An 8,842-nucleotide genomic window follows, 5' to 3' on the forward strand; every position below is an offset into this window, starting at 1 on the left:
AAGCTGGCCAATCAGCGGTCTACTTGCATGAATATTTTTGATGACCGGTATATGCCCACACCATTCTGTTGTTAGGGTACGCCCAAACCATTCCAACACAGAAAAGCTGCTTTAAGAAGTTTACATACTTAATTACAAATTCACTCATATTGTAATTAATTACAGGTCATAGTTGAAAGAAATCTGGAAAAACTGGACAGTGACTTTAAAAGAGAAGCACATCCTTTATGTGTTAAAAAAGTGCCATTGATTATTTAGAACATGAGGTTCCTATGTGACGTTCATGTGTTCATGACCGGATAGGAACTCTGATGTTTTATCCACAGTAAGCTGGGAAGACGGTGTAGAGTACTGTACAATTGAATCAGGCTGCCAATATCAAACATCATCGTCATGCCAACAAGTAACAGGGGAATTTGGCATTCCTTTGTGAAGAGCTCTTGTACCTAAGCAAACTATCTGTGTGTACTGAGTGATGAAAGGGGGAGTGCTTTTACCACAGTGACGAGAGAGAGACGGGTAGAGAAAGAAAGAGAGGGAGGGAGAAGGAGCGCCAGTCCAGCACAGGTCAGTTATGAGTTTGAGGTATCTCTCCCATACCCATTATACAGTGAGGTGTCATGGCGAGGAGCTGTGATGATATTCACTCCAATCTCTCCAGTTTTCCATTCCAAACCCCTTTGATCTGTTATTTGCATTTTACTGCCCATGGGGCAAATATTATTTGGAGGAGATTTTCTTCTTTACCCTCAACACACCCAGCGTACCTGCTGGGGCTTGTAGTCATCCCCCTTCTCCCTATACTTCTCTCTCCTCCCTCCCCACCCGCCCTTTAATGGCTACTTTCTCTGTTTAGCCCGGGATCGAAACAAACAAATCCAGGGACGAGAGGAGGCAGGGATTCAATCTTCCCTCTTCACCTTCCATGAACCCCGGAGCATCCTGTACAAGCCTCCCAGACAGCAGTGCACGACCAGAGTGAGTCTGACAACATGGATCCCCCTGAGGAGGGGAGGAGGAGGGCAACCCTCGGCTGAGTGATTCAGGTATAGAGGTTATGGAAGCCTGCACTGCCTCTTTTATTTTTTTTTTTACAGCAGAACGGGCCCGGCAGAGCCGAGCTGAGCCGAGGTCTCTCGATATGAATGAGTATGTGTCTCCTGCTGTCTTTGTATCCAGCCCTGGCTCTGTGTGTCTGCATGTCACACCTCTTCTAGATTAACACCATAGCAGTCCGGGTCTAGCTACAGCCCTCGTTGCATTTGATGTTTTTTAAACAATTTATATTTGTTATCGTATCAAAGAAGGAGGCGTGTGGTTATCAAAAGCGCGAGGAGAACAGGCTGCCGAGGGCTATTCCAGCGTCGCGTTCATTCCTTATTCTATTTTATCTTTCTTTTGGTTTTGACTAATGTCAGTAACAGCTACCGGTAATAAACTGGCTTGTTAGGGTTTTGCTGTTGCCTCCGAGCGCAGGCTTTGATACATTGTCAACCCTATTTGGCCATGTTTCCTGATTACCGTATACCCCGACTGCATGTTTCCTGATTACCGTATACCCCGACTGCATGTTTATTGATGGAAGTGAATAAAGCACAAGCGAGCTGACTTCCATCACCGCTTCCTTTTAAAGGAGACGTTTCCTTTGATGTGAAAGTGATACATTGTCCCGGCAAGTAAACGTCTGGTGTGTGTTATAATGTCAGCTGTGCTTCAAGGCCCCCCCGTGCCGAGATTGGTGTTATACCTTGGAAATGAGCGATCGTTCACTGCTGGTGGGGTACAGACACACAACAGAGGCTTTTTCTCGGACTGCAGACTGATCTCATTTCAACTGTATGAACAAAAATATAAATGGGACAAAACCCTGTTCTGTGTGTGTGTGTGTCTTGTGCCAAACTGTCTGCTATTCAGATCTCTGACCAAAACAAATTATCTTGTTGTGTGTCTTCCCCTTGGTTTCCTCCTTAGTGACATGCTTGTGCCTCCGTCTCTCTCTGCCTCCACAGACAATGGCCCTGTACTGTATACGATCCTCTCTGTCCCTGTGTCTGTCTGTCTCTCCACTCCGCTGAGCCCAGACTCGTGTCAAATCAAAGTAACATCTTGAAAAATCCAGTCAACATAGCCCTACAAACAGCAAGGCTCCTGGTTTTGTATTAATGTATTCAGGTGTACATTGTATCATGGTGCAGGGCGTTCTGTTGCTCGGGAGACGAACATGGCGATTCCCATCAAAATTTGATGTATTCATTTATAGTCACTAGTAAGTCTGTTTGTTTACAGATAACGGTGATGTTTACCAGGTCCAGACCTGCCAGGAAGGAGTGACTACACGCATGCAAATAGGTGTCTTATCGTACAAGTGGTCGCCTATATACACACCTGCAGGTCATATATCTTCTGGCGAGTCTCCTATGTATGTCTCCACAACTCCTACATTCTCATTCTCCAAATGCTCTCCTTCGTCTCTTTCTCTCTCTCTCTCTCGCTCTCTCCCCCCCCCTCTCTCTAACTCTCTCTCTCGCTCTCCCTCGCTCTCTCTAGCTCTCACCACCCTCTCTCTAGCTCCCCCCCCTCTCTCTCTCTCTAGCTCCCCCCCTCTCTACCTCTCTTTATCTCTCCCTCCCTCCCTCCCTCCCTCCCTCTCTTTCCCTCTGTCTGTCCCTCTCCATCTGTGTGGCGGACTGTCTATCAGCACACACACACCTGAGAGAGGCCATGACAGTAGTGCCAGGTTGAACACATAAAGGCTGGTGTGTGTGTGTGTGTGTCGCGGTGTCAAGAGCCACAATATAGCCCAAACGCACGGCTGTCACAAACACCAGATGTGCCCGGTGTGAGAATTATTGACTCCCTCTCCTCCTTTCCCTCTCTCTCAGTGTATTTACATCCTTGTTTAGTGTCATCTTCCCAGGGTCAAAATAAAGTGCTTTTGCCCGGGGCTGGCTCCGAGGTTTGTGTACCACTGTGTTTGCTGAACGTTCGCACAGCCTGGTTCCTATCCTGTCATTTTTCTTCAAATGAGTTATTATAAGATACCCGATGGCAGTCTCACTTGCAGCCTGAGCAGATTTGGAATAATATGTAAATAGAGAGTACTGAAAGTTCATTTAGTGCATTCGCAGACGGCTTACTAAATCAGGAAGGGGAGCCTCCCCTTGTTGGCCTCCTCTTGTGACCCCCCTCTCTTGCCTGGCCCACATTTCCCGTTGTGCTCTTTTTTGGATTCGTCCCAAAAACTCCTTCCGTGTCAAAATGCATTACGAACACCAAAACATTTCTGTTTACAGCATCACGGTCGTGTCAATTAAATCTGATAAATTATTCAAACATTTATCTTCTCCCTTGCTTGGGGAATTTTTAATCAAGCTTTGGTATTTGCTTTAAATTAACACTGTCAAGTGTGAATTTGTGTAAAATCCCTCGTATCATTAAAGATTTATCAATTGAAATCTGTTTGGGTTTATTTTGCTGTTAATTGGCTAGCAGGCGTATGGAGGCTGACTGGGGCTCCATGTTCCATGCCTGCTGCTGCAACAAGTGGCTCAGAGCCAGAAGCTAGAGCCAGAAGAGGTATTGCAGTGGGAGGACAGATGTGAACCACATGTGAGGGGTTGGCATGCAGGTCACATGAGGGTCAAATGCCATAACGGCTCTCCTTCTTTCTTCTTCTTCTTCTCTCTCTCTCTCTCTCTCTCTCTCTCTCTATCTCTATCAGATTCAGATTCAGATTGCTTTTTCGGCATAAAGTACAATATGTAGATATTGCCAAAGCAGTATAGTGGTACAGCATTTCAGCAAATACAGTACAATGCAATGAGGTTAACAACAAAATTAACATGGATGATGGTTGCACTATGCATTACTTGTAAGTTATATGCAATGTAAATACCTCAGGGAATTAATGTTTTAATTCCAATGTATCTCTCTCCCTCTCCCCCTCTCTCTCTGTTTGTGTTTTTCTCTCTCTCTCTGTTTGTGCCTCTTCCTCTCTCTCTCTGCAGATCACACCGTCCGCTCATTCCTGCCCAAACGTCTTACATTATGTGTTGTCGCTGTGCAGTGCACTTCTTACACTTGGCATGTTTGAAGCAATATCAGTGGTGATATGTTTTGACAACATTTCAAAACCCTTTGCTTTGTAATGCTAATCACACTGATTCAATAGGAAAACACGGACACATGCTAAATGGATAGCTGACGGATGGTTGAAGTCTTAAACACTGATGGCTGGACTCTACGCTCGTGAAGAATAATAATGTTAACTGGTTGTGATGGAAGTGTTTTCAGGGTTTCACTGGTTGCTCTCGCCGCTCGGATCCAGGGTTCATTGTCAGGGCTGGATCACAGTCTCCGTGTGCCCCAGACCTGCAGCTCACATCTGGCTGCAGCGCGGCTCCTGCACCACTAAACGTGGCCAGGTGTTGGCCCACAGCGACGCTCACGTCTTCAGGCTTGCAGACGCTGATGTAATTGCTCTTTTCATTGAACTGTAAAAAATGAAAAGTCAGATAGACACAGAACTGTGTGTGTGTGTATGTGTGTGTCTGCATCTGTTCATGCCTGCGTCTGTTTGTGTGCCTGTGTGTGTTATTTGTGTGTTTCTGTCTCTATGTGTCATGCGAGTCCTCTCCCCAGAGAAACAAGGCGGCCTTGCACTACAGACGGGAGGCCTGCTTGCTTTTAGAGATGATATGAGGGCAAGATCAATTAATGTATTCATGATATTTATATATTTAAATATATTTATACGGGAGTAACCCATAGGGGTGGTGGCCTCCCATCTTCCTAATGATATGCAAATGGAGTGTAATACTTAATGTTTTGTTCTGTCTCAAGTTCATCCCAATGTGTTCAATGGGGTTGTGAGTGACACGGTAGACAGTAGACAGAAGACGACTAGATGACTGGCCTATCCAATAACGCCACAAAGTTAGAAATGACAAAGGAGCTTCCCCAAAGCAAATAGCAAAACAACCATTTCTAATGCAAAGTTATAGTAAGAACATATTGAACTGTAATTTGCGAGTTAAATGTGCTTTATATTGACTGTAATTAAGTCTCTTATCGATGGGTTGTCTCCTCTAATATGAAACGGCGCCATAACACACACACGCGCACGCGCTCGCACGCGCACACACACACAGCCTCATCAGGATGCTGAAGCAAACCCTCCCAGGTTAGCCACATAGGGAGATATAATTAATCGGATCTAATCTTCATTTAACTGGAAACCACAGGGGTCTCAGACAGGTAATGCTGCATTCATCGCCTGGTGAATTAAGGTTGTTGTTGTTCGTTTTAAAATGCAAGACTCTCAAATCCAAATTTCATAGGGGGTTATTATAATAATCATTTAAAAATAAGCTATTGGCTCCAAAGTCAAACATCAAAATATCCAAAAGGGGTTTAAAAGTGTAAACGTTGAATAGGTATTAGTTTGTGGGACACAGTATCGTCTTAGAGTGCTGCCCGTGATGAATGTCCTCTTGGTGAGACTGAGCTGTTGTAGTGTTAGTGTACAGTACAGTAGCTACAGTATGTGACAAGGTGAGAACAGGTTGGCTCCCCAGCCTGGTCCCAGATCTGTTCGTGCTGTCTGACCAATAAAGGGCCATAAGAGTTGACAAAACAGCACAAACAGATCTGGAAACAGATCATTTTACTGGAGCACAGGTTAACCACATCTACATTCCTCTGTCGCCATGACACTGGCAGGAAATAAGCGCCGAACAGAAACAGAGCTAGAACAGACTCTGTTCTCTATTGGTCTGTCCAAAATGGCACCCTATTCCCTACATAGTGCACTACTTTTCAAAAGTAGTGCACTAAACTCCAGTATTCGGGGGCCTAATTTGTGTCACACTTTTGGCCCAGCCCCAGCTACCACACCTGACTCCAATAATCAACTAATCGTGATATTCCATTTTAGAATGCAGTTCGTTTAATGAGATGTGTTGGCTAGTGATGGTAAAAAGTGACACCACTCTGGCCCCCGAGGGCTGGAGTTGCCCATCCCTGATACAGGGAGTATCAGACACAACCCGGAACAGATGCTGCTCTCTGAGCTGTGTGAATGGCGGCAGCACTGCAGATTAGCATCAGCCAGCAGTCATTTGTAATGTCAACGTGGTCATTGAGGATGTTTTCCAAAGAGCCCCCTCTGCCTTCTGATAAGATTTGTCCAGACTGTTTTTCAGTTCTGTTCTGTTTAACGTCCTCTTCCATTTCTAGGAACACGTGAGCAAAGGTACTGTAATTAACAAAAAACATGTTTTTGCTGAATCAGCCGAGGATATGAATATTTACCTCATTGAGTTGTTCCCTTAATATTAATACATTTTTCAGTTTGCACTGAAATAAGTATGTATGATTAAACCTCAAAGTTATTTTGCAAGTATATTTTTTAATTATGGTTAATATCATATTTATTGTATTGATTTGGCAAGCTGATTGGTGATTTATCGTTTACCTTCTCATATCCTAATCCTCTTTAGTAATGCTGACATTTGGAGAATTCTTGATTTACATAATTAGACATCTTTGATCTGAGATTTGTGAAATCCCCTCTTTCTCCCATCCTGCCTTGTTTCTTTCCACATCTCACAACCTTCACATTGATTCTGTGAGTCCTTGGCTTAGATTTGACATTTGAAAAGGCATGTTTGACTGTATGAAAATAGAAAAATAGCATCATCACATTCTGAATGGATACAGGGCAACTCAGGCTTGTATTTACGTGAGGTGGCACAGGCACACACTCAATCGCACGCAAGCACACATAAAAAAATACGTACTCACAAATAGACATATAATCACAACACTGGGCCTGATGGCTTTGAATGGTAAAAAGATGCCTGTGGACGTATTTCCCCTTTAACTGAGTTGTCAGTCTATGTTGGGGAACAGGGTCCTCTATGAGCCATAGAGAGAGAACACACACACACGACACATACATTTCTACTCGATGAAGGAGACCACAGAGAGCTCCAGTACTTTATTGATTTTTAGGTGCGCTCCTCTTCTTCTTCCCAGAGGGTGCTGAGTGGTGCTCATCGGACACCTACCTCAGACTGATCCCATGTCAGTGAGACCAATGCCTTCTCAACAGGCCACCCTTTACTATACTAACAATACCCATTCTACCTGTTTGTCAATAATATACAGCACTGAACGTCAAAGTCAACTGATATTTTTCAATGGCAAACTACGGCAAGGTGTATTTGACCGGCGTGCGTAGTAATGGCCGATAATGAGTTGAGAAGGAAGACATGGTTGGGGAATTTGGATGAACCTAGGGTGCTTAAAGGTTTATTTGGGATTTTAGAATTCTAATCTAAACAAAGTGCTTGACCTGATTCTACAATCAAGGTAGACAGCCATCCGGGGCACTTAAAATGTCTCGTCAGAACACATCAAACAGTCCAAACAGGAGGTAGCTAATTATAAATTCCCTAATACTGTTACCCTGTCCACTATTGTGCCAGCTATTCGTACCAAGCCATCTGGATGTTACACCATTTCAACATTGATGTCATTGTGTCTCGCCTTTAGCTTGGTTTGTCTTTAATTATTGTCAGAGCCGCACACAGAGCCAGACCTCATCAACTGGATAAATATTTGACTGCTGTTCCATACAAATTGCATTGGGTTTATTTTATATCTGCACAGCCAGCCGAAGCTAGACACTGTGGATTGGCTTCTTTGCAGGTGACCACAGTCCTCCACATGAGGTAAATTAAAACCCACATTTATTAAAAATGTGATATTTCTTCACTTCCAGATTTGCCTTATTTAATTATAATATATGTCAAAGTCTAATCTGAGGCTTATGCAGGGCCATTCAATTAATCCAAAATAGGCAAAATTGTAGTTTTGTGGAATATTATGGCGGCTTCACAGCGTTGTGTATGTGTGTGTGTGCACGAATGCGTGTGTGTGTGTGTGTGTGTGTGTGTGTGTGATGATACGCCTCTAGTCTTGCCCTGCTGCACTCAGGGGGGTACACTAACAGGACTCTGGGGTATGTGTTTGGCACTGTGTGAGACGGCTCAAAGCTGGACACACAGGCTGTGTGGCGTCACGCCTTCCCAAATAAGTAACCTACTGTGATTCTTTAGCCAGTGTCTCCACTGTATATCTTTGGCTTAGGTTTATGCTAATGATATGTCTCTGATGAATCAGAAAGATCCAAATATTGTGATGGTGTTCAGCTTTGAAAACAAAGTCAATCAGATCCAGCCAAGGACAAGAAATAGAAAAAAAACCTGCTCAAAACTTTAAAGGGGCAATCTGTGATTGCCACATTCATTTTTGGACGTTTTTATATAAACCCACTGATTCTTGAAAAATCTAACTGATGAATGCCTAATGAGCTCAGTTAAACTGTTATACCCCATCAGAACCCAAAATACAAGCTTGTTTTACTCCATTGTGTGTAAATAATATACCGTACAGTAATATACACAACATGGTTAAAACTATACATTTGATATCATGGATGGTCTATCCTAACATCCATAGTTCTGTCAATTCATTTGAAAGTGTTTACATCTCCTCAGCCCCGTCCCTCATCCCTTTACCAAAACAGTGGTGGTGAGGTCGCTTTGTTATTGTTTGAATTGCAGATTGCCCCTTCAAGTTAACAAATCGTATATTTTATTTTAACAAAAGCCGAGAAGAGTTTTTACATATCTTTGGTTTGCATCGCAACAGTCATACCGAACATAGACTACATGTACTGTACCTTCATCACGTACCACATCAGCTGCGACACACTGTCCACATCAACATGCAAGCTGTAGCTTATCAAAGAATGTTAACACGAAGGGAATTAGCA

The 8,842-nt window shown here is 43.6% G+C and overlaps 1 long non-coding RNA gene across 2 annotated transcripts in view; it reads left to right on the plus strand.

Moving 5' to 3' along the window:
* The window catches only part of LOC118392659 (uncharacterized), a 7,100-nt gene extending 440 nt beyond the window's left edge, over positions 1–6,660 (plus strand). Inside the window, exons 1-3 of one of the 2 annotated variants that reach the window (XR_008063058.1) lie at positions 7–567; positions 857–1,046; positions 4,008–6,660. This is a non-coding gene — a long non-coding RNA (uncharacterized LOC118392659). Of the gene's footprint in view, positions 1–6; positions 568–856; positions 1,047–4,007 lie in introns of those variants that run through there. The other variant, XR_004827419.1, reaches the window with a different exon arrangement.
* Positions 6,661–8,842: the final 2,182 nt, after the last annotated feature.

The sequence above is a fragment of the Oncorhynchus keta genome, chromosome 13 (genome assembly GCF_023373465.1).
Source record: "Oncorhynchus keta strain PuntledgeMale-10-30-2019 chromosome 13, Oket_V2, whole genome shotgun sequence".
NCBI lineage: Eukaryota > Metazoa > Chordata > Actinopteri > Salmoniformes > Salmonidae > Oncorhynchus > Oncorhynchus keta.